The sequence below is a fragment of the Camellia sinensis genome, chromosome 8 (genome assembly GCF_055761805.1).
Source record: "Camellia sinensis isolate YWXY chromosome 8, ASM5576180v1, whole genome shotgun sequence".
Classification (NCBI taxonomy): Eukaryota; Viridiplantae; Streptophyta; class Magnoliopsida; order Ericales; family Theaceae; genus Camellia; species Camellia sinensis.
This window is the reverse complement of record NC_138968.1, coordinates 22,174,404-22,190,493: the sequence shown is the minus strand read 5'-3', so window position 1 is coordinate 22,190,493 and position 16,090 is coordinate 22,174,404. Positions and strand designations below refer to the sequence as shown.

At 31.6% G+C, this 16,090-nt stretch overlaps 1 long non-coding RNA gene across 2 annotated transcripts; it reads right to left on the bottom strand.

Moving 5' to 3' along the window:
- Positions 1–279: 279 nt before the first annotated feature.
- LOC145796848 (uncharacterized) lies at positions 280–3,412 on the bottom strand. 2 transcript variants are annotated; one of them, XR_014337450.1, is made up of 5 exons: positions 1,388–3,412; positions 1,025–1,283; positions 842–937; positions 626–760; positions 280–548 (listed from the first exon to the last, which is right to left on the bottom strand). It is a non-coding gene; the product is annotated as an uncharacterized LOC145796848 (long non-coding RNA). The 2 variants fall into 2 exon arrangements; XR_014337449.1 differs by having other exon boundaries at positions 842–1,283.
- Positions 3,413–16,090: the final 12,678 nt, after the last annotated feature.

Below are 16,090 nucleotides of genomic sequence, written 5' to 3'. Positions count from 1 at the left end.
AAAATGGAGCATTTGAAAGAAATTCCCTCTAGCTGTATATTACAAAGGTGGACAAAAAATGTCAAGTCTTCCACTTTACTTGGTAAGACCCCTTTTCCAGAATGGGTTACGCAAACAACACGGTTTGGTGCATTGTCAAGTGCATGTACTGAGATGTGCTATTATGCTTCGCACTTAACCAATGGATATGAAGAAGCTAGGGATGCAGTGACAAAGTTAACATGTCGAATGAAAGATTTGTATGGCATGATACATGACAATTATCTATCACAAGCCAATTCTATCACTCTTGACCCAATTTTATTGTTTGCATCTCGAACTAAGCCCAGTGCTAATCTTTGTCTAGCATCCCACGAGTCAAATTGAAGCAAACAAGCTTCGGAATCAATAAATTGCAACAATTCAAAATACTTGATGACATGCATTCCACAATCATAGCCATTACTTTGTTGTGGAAGCCATTCAAGTGTTCTAATTGGAAACTCGGTAATTTTATTTGTATATGCATTCTTGTACTGAATTCCCAATAAGTCATGTAACACTTCAACCTGTTATTTACATAACTAATTAGTAGGAAAACATGCAATACAAAATACAAATAACGACATTGTATAAGGATGTGTACCACTTTTTTTACTTGAGTTGGCCGAGTTCTACTTCTTCTTGATATATACGGATCAAGGATATATACCACTTGTTGTCGCATGTATACCACACACATATACCAATGTTCACCCGCATCATTAATTGGAATGTACACCTATATTAAATCAATAATCAGCACTATCATATTCATTAACATATTAAACAAAAGTAAAGTGAGATAATAACAAATCAATACCCTTTCACATGATTCAATTTTTCCCGTGTACCGTTTTGTTCCAAAATAGGACTTGAGCATGTTTGGCTTATGAACCTTGTGTTGCAAAATATGTTGCTACAACTCATAAAAATTAGTATAAATATCAATAACACAAACTACGTAGTCAAATGCTTTTAATTGTAAAATGCATAAGTAAATTACCGAAAAATATGTAGGTAGATACCACGCTGGATATTTCGCATCTGGGATACGATCCTTTTGCTTTAATGTAAATTGCAAAGCAGCTAAAGTAATTATCTAAGAAACAAAAACTCATCAATAAATGCAATTATCTTGTACATTATAAATTCATTTGAGCAATGGTTTACTACTTACTTGTCCATCAAGCCAACAACCACGATCTAATGTCCATATGTTTTTGCGCGTTCCATGTTGAATATCAAAGTTAATAAGAATTTCACTATCATATTAATTAAGTGATACATGTCAATGTGACAATATAAATACATGAAACATAAAAGAAAATATTTCTTAAAAGAAAATATTTCTTGAAAGAAATAGAACCTTTCCAATTTACTACGATGAAACAAATAGTCTCTTATCAATTTATCCTCAACTGAAAGCGGTGGCAAATCAAATCCTTTCATGGGAGTTGGCATACTCAACAACTCAGAAATCTGTTTTTAACCAATCATTAATAACATTTTCATAAAGTATGTAATTGAATATTCTCCTAAAAATGAGTTTCTATAAGAAAACATAAGTATACCTTTCTCGAATGTTGTTCAGGAAACACAACAACTTGTTTATTTTTCATTGTAGCTTCCTGTATAACATAAATCAGTCGGTGACTAAGTTCATTTGTAATGAATTATTTTTAAAAAAATTGTTATGTGTACAAATATTATTTATTACCTCTTGTGCATATTTAGGCAACATGTCAAGTTGTTTGCTTGTTGTATTATATTTCTACATAACACAAATAAATCAATAACTACTTTCAATTCTAACAACAAAACAAAACAAATAGTAATAATAATAATAATAATAATAATAATAATGTATCTTACCTTGCCAAGTTCAACATCATAGGGTGAAAGTATATGTTTGCTTTTTTTTCGTTTGCTTTCCCTCCTAAGCTTCATATGATAAGGCAAAACTGTTGAAGACTCGGCACCATCATCTACCGGAATTGACCTTTTTAAAATCACTTTTGGTAACTTTGGTTGTAGTAGCTCATGTTCACTAAAAAATGGTGCAAATGGAGATACGGACGATGTGAACTGATCACCTAATGGAATCTTAGGCAATCCCTCATTTTCTTGTTTGAGTTGTTTATCCATAGGAGACGTACGATCTTGGAAAGCATAAGGTGGGGGACTCCATTTGTCATCCAAGATATCTTCATTTTTCAATTGACAATCGATATCATGAGAGTGTTTCTCCTTCTCAATAGCCCATGACCCATTAGCTACCTTTGCAATTGCTATCAAAATCTCTTCTTTGGCAGATTCTATTGATTGACTGACACCAACGACTAAGTTATTTAAGTCTCCTCTCAAATCTTCCACTTCTTTTTCAACATTACTTATCCGTGCATTTATGTTTGGCTCTACACTCACATCATTATCTTCAACAATAAAACCAACCTATTAAGAAAATAATAACAAACATGTTAAACGAATTCTTTAATTACAACACGCATACAAATTAAATTATATAACACATAAGATTACCTTCTTGTTGTTTTGGTATTGAAGTTTTTCTAACATGGAGATTCTCTTTTTAATCACCTCATCTGTCCAATATACTAAACGAGGTGTTTGTCTACTTGCACATGGACTAACAAAATCCACAGCAGGTGTCACATGCTCAATGTAGAATAACTACATGATATGGTTATGTAATGATTAGTAAGTTCAAGAATGCACTAAATAGACAATCATTTGTTTACCATGATTTAGAAACATACCATCAGAAAAAACAAGCAACCTCGAATTCCTCGTTGTCCCTTTCCTTCTCCTTTGTCCTTGTACTTTCGCACACCATCGACTAAAAAGTCTAAGACAAGTTTTGACCAATTTAACTTATGTAAAGAAGACATATCCTTCAAGGAATGGAGAAAACAACGATTTATTGACAACTCCGATGTAGGGCACAAAAGAGAACCTAGAATGTACAATACAAATCTTCCCTTAAAATCATCCCCGTCTACTTTCATATCAGACAACTCATTCCTTAACGACCTCAATGAAATAGAACCACACTTCTTAACACCATACTTGTTCGACAACTCTTCAATATCAGTGTGGTCCCCATTTACGTTTATAATTGATCCCTCACAAGGAAGTCCTAATATGTGGCTTACATCAAATGGTGTTATAATTATTCTTTTACCATGAACGAATAAACACCGAGATGTATGATCAAAACAACCAACCAACCATTCACAGAGTTGTCGTGGCAATCTCGTGCATTTAAGCTCTAATAAACCTCCAAAGCCAATTGATTTGATAGCTTCTTTTTGTAATGGTTGAAGCAATTGTATTAACTCATAACCTGAGTTCAATGCTGTCCGAGTTGTCATGGTTAGCTAAACACAATAACAAAAAATACATTAGACCAAATTTAAATTTCAAAACATACTATGAAAATTTAATCATATATTAAAACACTACAATTAAAACATATTATTAATATCATTAATTTTTTGTAGTGTTCTTTCATTGTATTCTATAAATATTGTGTGTATATATATATATATATTCTTTAAGATTACTCACCCAAGTCCTAGTTATTCACTAATAGGACAATTAATCAAGCCTACATATCCCCCCATTCTATAAACAAAAACAATAACAGAAATGGGACCATCATGGGCTATCTTGCTTTAAAAAAAAAAAAAAAAAAAAAAAAAAAAAAAAAACAAAACAAAACAAAACAAAACAAAACAAAAAAATCACAAATGGGATCACATGAACTATATTGCTTTTAAAAATAAATGTAATAAAGCATATGGTCCCATATACACAATCTCCAAAGCAAACCGATAATAGATATATAACTATCATGGACTATCTTACTTCAAAAAAATAATAGAAATAAGACTTAAAAAAAAAAAAAAAAAAAAAAAAAAAAAAAAAAAAACCACAAATGGGGCCACCATAAACTATCTTACTTTAAAGCATGAGATAATACAAAAAACTCAACCATTTATTGTCTAGCAAAAAGTGTCAAAGTCCCCATTACCCACCAATGGGACAATTTGTCAACCATTCATGTCCCTCCATTCCAAAAACAAACAAAGTGTATAAATGATAAAGAAAAAAATAAGAAAAAGAAACAAAAAACATAAAAATTACAAATGGGACCACCATTACTTTAAAAAAAAAAAAGTAACAAACCATATGAGACAACACAAAATTCATACCCACAAACAAACAAACAAACAAATAAACTCCAAAACATATGAGACAACCATATACCTAGTATTCTAGAAAGATTTGGGGATTAAGAGAAAAATATAACATCATTTTTTAAAAGTGTAAGCAAATCGAATTAGGTGCAGTGACTTTCCATATCTATAGTCCATTCGAATTTAGGCTGATTGAGGAAAAACCATCTGCATCTATCCATTTAAACCATTAAAATCATTTATTTTGTGACAGATTAGTTGGTCAATTCGATTTTGATAGATCTTGTGGATATTTGTCCACCCCTAACTAAGAGGATTTTCACCTTTCTCCAATAGTGATTTTTGTTAATTTCATTTAATTAATCAGACATGTTGCTCGAAAATGAAAAATTACAAATGTCATAATATGATTTTTATTAATTAAAATAGTAACACTTAATATTTTTTAGTTAGTTTTGAAAGATAATTAGATAAGTATCACCTCAAAATGATGTGGAACATTGCTCAAAAATTACCAAATAACTTGTCAAATTAGAGAGGTGCATGATTAGATTTCAGAATAAATCAAAGATCAAATTATTATTTATGATTTTATAAAATTTAAAATCAAATCAAACTGAAGCATAAAACATTGCTATTCGATGGAAGTAACGTACCATTGCATATGTTGCGTCTTTTGTGACGTAATGGGTTACCCATTACTAAAAATATCATTTTTTATTATCTTCTTTTTTGCAATGGATTATTTCCATCGCAAAAAATTATATTTAGTGATGAAGTTTTTTACTATTGCAAAAGCTTGTTATTTGCCACGGTTTTTACGTCGTCGCAAAAAATTCAATGTCATAAAGCCCCTTTTCTAGTAGTGAATGGGACAATTTGTCAACCATTCAAGTCCTTCCATTCCAAAAACAATTAGGTGCATAAATGATAAAGAATAGAAAAAAAAGAAAGAAAGAACATAAAAAATACATATGGACCATGAACCATCTTTACTTTAAAAAATAAGTAACACAACATATGAGACAACACAAAATTCATACCCATAACCAAACAAACTGCAAAGCATATGAGACAACCATATACCCAATATTTTAGAAAGATTTGGGGATTGAGGGAAAAAAAACGCCACCTCCAACCACATACTAAAAATTCAAAAAAATACCATACAAAAATAATTTTTTTAAAAAAATCAATATATATATATATATATATATATATGATTTTTACTCTATCCATCTACTTACCCATCTATTTTTGTCATTCATTTTCACTAAAAAAAAAATCAGGAAAAAAAAAGGTTTAAAAAACAGAGAAATCCAAAAAAAAATAAAACCAAATTACCCACCTACTTTTGTCTTTGATTTTGAACAAAAAAATCAGAAAAGAAAAAAAAAAGGTTTCGAAAGTAGAGAAACCCAAAAAAATAAAGCCAACTCACCCACTTTTGTCTTTGATTTTTAAGACAAAAAAAAAACAGGACCACTTCCAGGTGATTTTGAACCCAAAAAAAATAAAAAAAAAAACAAAAAGGAAGACTTGGGATTGCAATAATACAGTTGCATATTCACTCCAAAAGAACAAGTCGGAGGAAGCCATTGAACAAAAGAAAATCAATTAAGCATTCCAACTGTCTAGTAGGTTCTCTCTGTGAAAATGTTGTGGTTGAAATGGGCACATGGAGATGGCTTTTATGTCCTCTTTTCTTCTCTTTTTAGTTTCCCTTTTCAGCTTATCAAAATAATAAACAAACAAAAAATGCAGGAATCACAGAACAAGTCGGAGGAAGCCATTGAACAAAAGAAAACCAGTTTAAAGGTTCCAAAAGGAAAAAAAAAAATGTTTAGAAAGCAAACCCTTTTCTTCTTGTTCCTATCACAAGTAGCCATTGAACAGAGCTTCTGGTCTTCTCGACGATCTTCGGGGCAAATGAGTGGCCAGAATCAAGGCGAGGTTGCGCCGGTGGTGGTGGAACAATGGGATCGAGGCGATGAGAGGCCGGTCAGGTGTGAGAGAAAGAGAGAAGAGAGTATAGAGATAGAAGAACACAGTAGAGAAAGAGAGAGAGAGAAGATAGTACAGAGAAACAAGAAACAATACCAGTAGAGATAGTGTATTGACCGGTGGTAACAAGCTTTTTTTTTTTAATTTATTTTTTAACTTGTTTTGGTTTTGGATGGTTAAGATTTAAAGATTTTAATCTAATGGTTCAAAATTATTTTCATGTATGGTACCCAAATACCACTTTTGGGTACCATAGTCGAACCCTTCTTTGAGTACTTTAATCAAACATCTAAAGTTCACTGACTCAACCCAAAACTTTAAAAAAAAATTAGTAACAGTCACAAACCCACAAACCAATTTTAAAAAAGAGAAGAAAAAACACCTAAATGGTGTTCCTATTTTCAATGGCGAGAGTCTCTGTTCATGGAGATATCATTCAAAGCTAAGTTTGAAGTTCCAATTTTGCCTGTGGGCAGCTGGTGGGCGCAATGATTTGAGAAAGATAGGGAAAACGAGAGGAATAAACACTTAGTTTATGCGGTTGATGGATGTGGACTGGAACATAAAGCGGTGACAGTGGCGATGGCGGTAGTAGAGATTGCACTGGTATATTAACGGTAAATTACACTTTTCATCCTTATAGTTTGATAAAAGAATTCTCTTTAAATTTTAATATTTTAATTTAAACAATTTAGTCCCTAAATTTTAAGTTCAATTTTAATTTTCTTTTGTTTAAGTTGAATGTTAAAATTAATTATTTCGATACACTTTTATATGTAAAAAAACTAATGAAAATTTAGATAGAATGACCAAATTAAAACTTGTGTTAGACTTATTTATTTTGATGATTTATTTAATTATGTTTTAATTTATTTGAAAGAGAAAAATAGAATCTAAAATTTATTTTGATGATTTATTTAATTATGTTTTAATAGAATCCAAAATTTATTTTGATGATTTATTTAATTATATTTTAATTTATTTGAAAGAGAAAAAAAGAATCAAAATTTATTTTGTCCCATCATTTCTCACCTAAATCTTTATCCTAAATGTTGTTAGAATGTATTTAATATTTGATTAAATCAAGAGTTCAAATAGCACAAAACAATAGGTTCAAAAGATTCAAGTGAAAGATATTCAAATTAGTAATGATGGAGTTACAACGGTTATAAATTCAAATGAATAGTTCAAAAGGTTCAAGTGGAAGATATTCAAATTAGTAATGATGACTACAACGGCTATAAACGGCTATATTTTTCATTATATATACCAAAGCCTCTAATGTAAAACAAGTTACAAAAAAAATCTAAAAATATTCTTTGATCTATAATCACTCACATCTATTCTCTGAAAAATTCTCTGAGAAGTATTCTTCAAATTTTGTTTACATCCTTTCTCAGAAATTATAAACTGAGCCTTATAACTTTAAGCTCATCTTTCTTGTGTGAGGTTTACAGAAAAACCAAAGCTTCATTTTTATATCTATATTTGAGAGATAATTCTTGTAGCTTTCTGTGAAAGTAAAAACACCTTCTTTTCAACCTTGTAAGAGTGTAGTACACTCAGTGTTCTTGACTTAGAAAGTCTGTGTAAAATCTATGGAGGATTGCTCCATTTGTAACTAGCACCCCCGTGAAACTAGAGCATAGTGGAAAATCTTAAGTGAAGCTTGAGGAGTGGACGTAGGCCGAGTTGAAGTCGAACCATTATAAATTTGTTTGCCTCTCTCTCCCTTATCTCTTTATTTTATTTAAATTATTGTAGCTATATTTCACATTTTCACTGTGCTAAAATCATTAACTGACATAGTTGTTAGAACACTTGTTTTAATTATTTTTATTTCATTAACTATATTTATCTACTGTGCTAGTCATAATTTTTATTAGGGTATTATTATTTTTTAATTGTAAAAACCTAATTCACCCCCCCTTTTAGGTTGTCTTTTGGGTAACAATTGGTATCAGAGCCTAAACTCTTGTTTTAGATTTAACCATCTAGAAGTTTCGATCTATGGCAACTTTAGCTGAAGGACAAGCCACAAATAGGCCACAACTGTTTGACGGAAACAACTATAGTCATTGGAAGGATAAGATGACTATATACCTACAAGCCACTGATTATGCCATGTGGATTATTGTCACCAAAGGTCCAAAAACTCCTACCAAATTAATTGACAATATTAGTGTACCTAAAACTGAAAATAAATGTGATGAGGGAGATCATAAATTATTGCAAGCCAATGCTAAAGCCAAACTCACCCTTGTTTGTGGATTAGACTCTAAGGAGTATAATAGAATTTCAAGTTGTGATTCGGCAAAATAAATTTGGGACAAACTTGAGGTAACGTATGAAGGTACAAACCAAGTAAAGGAATCTCGTATTGATATACTTGTTCATAGTTATGAATTGTTTAAAATGAACTCTGATGAATCTATTTCAAGTATGTTTACTAGATTTACTGAAATTATAAACTCTTTGAAATCTCTTGGCAAAACTTATACTAACAGTGAGTTGGTAAGAAAAATTCTTAGGTGTTTACCAAAGAATTGGGAAGCAAAGGTCATTGTCATTATAGAAGCCAAAGATCTCTCCACACTTGGATTGGATGCGCTTATGGGTTCCCTTATAACTCATGAGATCACCATGAAAGGACATGAGGATGTTGAAAACAAAAAGAAAAGTGGAATTGCATTCAAAACCTCATCAAATGAAGAAGAACATGAAAACTCCAATGAAGATGAAAGCTATGCCATGTTTAGTAGAAATCTCAAAAAGCACTTCAAGAAAAACAATTATGGAGGAAGAAGACCTTTCAAGAAAGAGTACAACAAAGATAACAAGAAAGAGCCTATTATTTGTTATGAGTGCAAAAATCCTGGACATATGAAGATAGATTGTCCAAAATTGAAGAATCATGGAAAAGACTACAAAAGAAACAAAAAGGCCATGGTAGCAACTTGGGGAGAAAGTGAAGATGAAAACTCAAGTGATGAAATTGAAAATGAAGTAGCCAACTTATGTCTCATGACTCTTGAAGATGAAGACTCTACTCAAAATGAGGTTTGCTTTAAGTCCAAAGCTAAAGAAGGAAAGTGGTACCTTGATAGTGGATGTTCCAGACACATGACTGGAGATAAATCATTCTTTACTAAATTATCATCGAAAGATGGAGGATTTGTTACTTTTGGAGACAACAAGAAAAGAAAAATCATCGGTATTGGTAGCGTCGGTATTTTTCCTAACCCTTCTATTGAAAATGTTTTACTTGTTGATGGACTTAAGTATAACCTACTTAGTATTAGTCAATTATGTGATAAAGGGAATCGAGTTATTTTTGATAAATCACATTGCACAATTGAAAGCACAAATGATCATAAAGCTTTATTCGTTGGTAATCGCCATGATAATATTTATGTTTTTCATCTTAATGATCTCTATGCTAGTGATATTAAATGTTTATATGTTAATAATGAAAATAGTTGGTTATGGCATAGAAGACTTGGTCATGCTCATATGGATTTAACTGATCAACTTTTGAGAAAGGATTTGGTCATTGGATTTCCAAAAATTAAATTTGAAAAAGATCATCTTTGTAATGTTTGTCAACAAGGAAAACAAACTAAAACATCATTTAAATCAAAATATCATATTTCCACAACTAGACCTTTACAACTATTGCATATGGATTTATTTGGCCCCTCAAGGATATCTAGTCTAGGTGGTAAACGTTATTGTCTTGTTATTGTTGATGATAATTCAAGATTTACATTGGTTATGTTTTTAGTACACAAAGATAAACCTTTTTCTTCTTTCACAAAACTCTGTCGTAGAATTCAAAATGAAAAAGGCTTTCTTATTACTAATATTCGAACTGACCATGGTAGAGAACTTGAAAATGAGAAATTTGAATTGTTTTGTGATGAGTATGATATTGGACATAATTTTTCAGCACTTAGAACCCCTCAACAAAACGGTGTAGTAGAAAGGAAGAATAGAACTTTAGAAGAGATAAGTAGAACAATGCTTTGCAAAAACAATCTTTCTAAATATTTTTAGGCCGAAGCCGCTCACACCGCATGCTATATTTTAAATCGTGCATTAATTAGGCCTATTCTAAAAAGGACTCCTTATGAACTTTGGCATGATAAAAAACCCAACATTAGTCACTTGCATGTTTTTGGTTGTAAATGTTTTGTGCATAATAATGGTAAGGATACCTTAGGTAAATTTGATTCAAAATCTGATGAAGCAATTTTTCTTGGCTATTCCTTAACTAGCAAAGCTTATCGTGTTTTTAATAAAAGAACTCTTGTTGTGGAAGAATCTATACATGTGGCATTTGATGAAACTATTATCTCTGCTCAAAAGCATATTGTTAGTGATACTATAGATTTGGAACTAAATGTAAAAGATTCAAGTATCTACAAAGAAGAGAACTAACCATGTAAGTTGAACAAAGAAATTGAACAACCTATTCTTCCACCTCAAGAAGAAAGAGGAAACAATGATGATTTGCCAAGAGAATGGAAGTTTGTTCATAATTACCAGAAGGATTTAATTCTAGGTGACCCTACAAAAGGTATTGAAACTTGCTCTTCACTTAGAAACATTTGTAGTAACTTGGCTTTTCTCTCACAGATTGAGCCTAAAAACTTTCAAGAAGCCGAATTCGATGAACATTGGATGATAGCTATGCATGAAGAGCTTAACCAATTTGAGAGAAACAAAGTGTGAGAACTTATGCCAAAACCTAAAGATCATACCATTATCGGTACCAAATGGATCTTTCGAAACAAGCTTGATTGAACCGGCACAATTATAAGAAACAAGGCTAGACTTGTTGCACAAGGATACAATCAAGAATAAGGTATTGATTTCGATGAAATCTTTGCTCCGGTTGCTAGATTAGAACCTATTTGCATGTTACTTGCATTTGCATGTTTTAGAGATTTCAAACTTTATCAAATGGATGTAAAAAGTGCATTTCTTAATGGTTTTATAAATGAGGAAGTTTATGTTAAACAACCCCCAGGTTTTGAAGATCATGCTTTTTCAAATCATGTTTTTAAACTATCAAAAGCTTTATATGGTTTGAAACAAGCACCTCGTACATGGTATGAACGATTAAGTAAATTTTTGATTGAAAATAATTTTTCTAGAGAGGAACGATTGACACAACACTTTTTGTTAAAACTAAAATTGATGATTTACTTATTGTGCAAATATATGTGGATGACATTATATTTGGTGCTACTAACGAAACCTTGTGTAAGGAATTTTCTAAGTGTATACAAGGTGAGTTTGAGATGAGCATGATGGGGAGCTAAATTATTTCCTTGGGCTTCAAATCAAACAATGTAAGGAAGGAATTTTTATCAACCAAGCTAAGTACATAAAAGAACTACTCAAAAAGTTTGGTATGTGTGACTCAAAAATAGCTGGAACACCTATGAGCACATCCATTAAACTAGACAAGGATGAAAAAGGTAAGTCCATTGATCAAACAAAATATCGAGGGTATGATCGACTCACTTCTTTATTTAACTGCAAGTAGACCCGATTTTATGTTTAGTGTTTGTATGTGTGCTAGATATCAATCAAATCCTAAAGAATCACATCTCAGTGCTGTTAAAAGAATTTTTCGATATCTTGTTGGCACTCAAATTTGGGACTGCTTTATCCTAGAGATGTTGCATTTGAGTTAATTAGTTACTCGGATGTCGACTTTGCCGGATACAAACTTGATAGAAAAAGCACCAGTGGCACTTATCACTTTCCTGGTAACTCATTAGTATCTTGGTTTAGCAAAAAGCAAAATTTTGTTGCTTTATCAACGGCCGAAGCTGAATATATAGCTTCCGGAAGTTGTTGTGCCCGAATACTTTGGATGAAACAACAATTGGAGGACTTTGATTTGCATTATGATCATATCCCTATTAAATGTAATAATACTAGTGCCATCAATTTAAACAAAAATTCGATTCAACACTTACGAACAAAACATATTGAAATTCGACATCATTTATTAAGAGACCATGTTCAAAAAGGAGATATTGTACTTGAATTTATAAACACCGACAAGCAATTGGCGGATATTTTCACAAAACCCCTAAGCGAGGATCGTTTCAATTTTATTCGTGGCGAGGTTAGAATGTCGATTTCTACTTAAAAAGTTTTGTTATGACTGTGAAACTTGAATTTTTGTTAAAATGATATATGTGTATTGCTACATTGATATGGAAACATTTATATCAATTGAATGCTCTCAAATCCTTCATATATTTATTCTCCTTAACAGTTTGCTATTCTCAACTGTGTAATTTTTTTTGAGTTCTGCATCTTGAGGTAAAATTAACTTTGCATACATTGATTTTTTTTTAAACCCTCATGATATTTTTTTTTTGCTTTACAATTCCAACAACACCAACGTCCCATCAAGTTTAATTTCTGCTAGTATTATTCTATTTTAATTTCTTTTATTTTTTATTTTGCTATTAGGCTTAATTTCTTTTATTTTTATTTTTTTCCTTATTATTATTTTTGGCTTAATTTTCTTATTTTTTTTGCTTTTTAATTTTATTTTTCAGTACTTAAACATAAAAACAAAAACAAATAAAAAAAAAATTTACATAAAAAAAAAACATCCTTCATTTTCTTTACAGCCACATGTCGATCACAATAAACATAAAAAAAAAAAAAACAACTCTTCATTTTTTTCCAGCCATATGCCGACCTCACTTACTCGCCTCTTCTATCGTTTTCTTCTTCTTTTTATCACCTTGGGCGACCCTTGACGCCCTTGCCCCCGTGCTTTCGTCCAGAGCGACGACTCCCTATTGACTATCAAAGGCCAAGAATGACGTTGCTCCAAATCGGGCCATGGAGGTGGTCTTCCGTTTAAGCTCTTTATTTTCGGCCTTCAGTACGCCTATTTCTGCTCGCGCATCCTTGTACACGCGCTGAAGTAGAGAGAGTTGGGCGTTGACCTGATGGAGCTCACTCGTCCTGTTCTGTAATTGGTGAGCCAATTTTGTGACTGCCGTCACCGTCTCCATACAGGACGTCATTGTGAAATGATTGGCTTTTATGTCAGATTGAGCTGCCATGCTTTGCTCAATTGACATCATAGGAAGGTTAGGAAGAGGAATGACAAGAAGAGTAAGAGTAGGGGCACTCGGTCCAGCAGAGCTTATGGGATCGTTTAGGTCCGGAAATAGAGTGAGGGGACGGGATGAGGAAGCCATGGTTTCGAGGTGCGAGGTGTAAAAGAAATGAGTTGCAGAGAAATAGAAGTGACGAGAGTGGTAAAGAAGAGATAGAAGCTACTAGTGAAGCTGCAAATAGACGAGTGTGTAATTAAGAAGAAGACGAAGGAGAAGAAGACAAGAGGGAAAGAGAGCCGAGGCAGCTGATTGACCCGTCTCGCTGTCGGTCGGCTGACGCAAAAGCGAGGCCGCGTGTCAAACGCGTTTATCGAAGGAAAAAGAGAGACGCGATTTCGACGGGCATGAGAGAGGCACGCAAATCAACCATATATATTTTTTATTATCTGGTTTTGATGCCATTTATCACTATCATTTTCCTCCTCCTCCAGATTCTGAGCCATAATTTCCTTTTGATAATGTTACAGGGGGAGAAATTATATGATATTATATATTTATAGTTTGATATCTTAATATCTTAAATCTTATATCATGTTGTTGATTAAAGCTTATTTATTACACATGTACTAACCTATGTATTTAGAAATGAATTCAGGGAGTATGACTTGAAAGGGAGCCTTTCTTACTCCCAAATTAAATCAAAACATCATTGTGTGCCATCATCAAAAAGAGGGAGATTGTTAGACTTATTTATTTTGATGATTTATTTAATTATGTTTTAATTTATTTAAAAGAGAAAAATAGAATCCAAAATTTATTTTGATAATTTATTTAATTATATTTTAAATCCAAAATTTATTTTGATGATTTATTTAATTATATTTTAAATTCAAAATTTATTTTGATGATTTATTTAATTATGTTTTAATTTATTTGAAAGAGAAAAATAAAATCCAAAATTTATTTTGTCTTATCATTTCTCACCTAAATCTTTATCCTAAATGTTGTTAGAATGTATTTAATATTTGATTAAATCAGGAGTTCAAACAGCACAAAACAAAAGGTTCAAAAGATTCAAGTGGAAGATATTCAAATTAGTAATGATGGAGTTACAACGGCTATAAATTCAAATGAATAGTTCAAAAGGTTCAAGCTTTCATATTCAAATTAGTAATGATGACTACAACGGCTATAAACGGCTATATTTTTTATTATATATACCAAAGCCTCTAATGTAAAACAAGTTACAAAAAAACCCTTAAAATATTCTTTAATCTATAATCACTCACATCTATTCTCTGAAAAATTCTCTGAAAAGTATTCTTCAATTTTTGTTTACATCCTCTCTCAGAAATTATACACTGAGCCTTATAACTTTAAGCCCATCTTTCTTGTGTGAGGTTTATAGAAAATCCAAAGTTTCATTTTTATATCTATCTTTTAGAGATAATTTTTGTAGTTTTTTGTGAAAGCAAAAACACATTCTTTCCAACCTTGTAAGAGTGTAGTACACTCAGTGTTCTTGACTTAGAAAGTCTATGTAAAATACGTGGATGATTGCTCCATTTGTAAAAAGGTTGCTAGCACCTCCATAAAATTAGAGCATAATGGAAAATCTCAAGTGAAGTTTGAGGAGTGGACGTAGGTCGAGTTGAAACTGAACCACTATAAATTTGTTTGCCTCTCTCTCTCTTATCTCTTTATTTTATTTAAATTGTTGTAGCTATATTTCACATTTTCACTGTGCTAAAATCATTAACTGACATAGTTGTCAGAACACTTGTTTTAATTATTTTTATTTCATTAACTATATTTATCTATTGTGTTAGTCATAATTTTTATTAGGGTATTATTAATTTTTAATTGTAAAATCCTAATTCACCCCCCTCTTAGGTTGTCTTTTGGGTAACAACTTGAGTTAAAATATATTAATCAAATTATTTAAATTGAAACAATAGAGACTAAAGTGAAATTTACAATGACTAAAAATGCAATTTACCCATATATTAATGTTGTGTGTTTAGATTAATAGAAATAGTTAGTGTTCCAAAACTATTGAAAAAAATCTTTGAGCTACCATGTTCAATCTCCTATTTTGAGCGCGAGAAATGATGCAGACCTTTTTTCTTTTTTTGATACCTATAACCCCACAAACACATGTCAGCCAGAGATAGAAGAAAATAAAAAAACAAAACAAAAATAAAAACAAAAACAAATAAAAATAAAAATATTGACCAATCACAATGCATTAGGGATGGTGAGAATTTCCAAAAAAGAGTCCCAACCCTTTTCCATTGAGGGCTATAATCAATTTCACATAGTGGATATGAGAGTATGGACAACAATGCATATTCACATTCATTAACCTAATCATATATGTAATACGACAATGCTACGTAGCTCAAATTTTGTGTGGCTCAAAAGTGGCTCAAATGGCCAAAACGACGTCGTTTTGAGTACAGAACAACATAAAAATGGCCAAAACGACGTCGTTTTGGCCATTTGAACCACTTTTGAGCCACAAAATTTGAGTTACGAAACATTTTCCTATGTAATATGTGCATCTTCAAAGCTTCGTAGGTGTGGTTGCATATCTCACTCTGTTGAGGTCCTACTAACATTTTTTTGAATGTTGTCATTTTATAAGAGATTGTACTATTTGAATTTTGATTCTTGAATTGACTTTTTAGCTACAACAAAATGAAGAGACAGACTAACTGCTATTTCTAATCTCTCGAGTTGTTT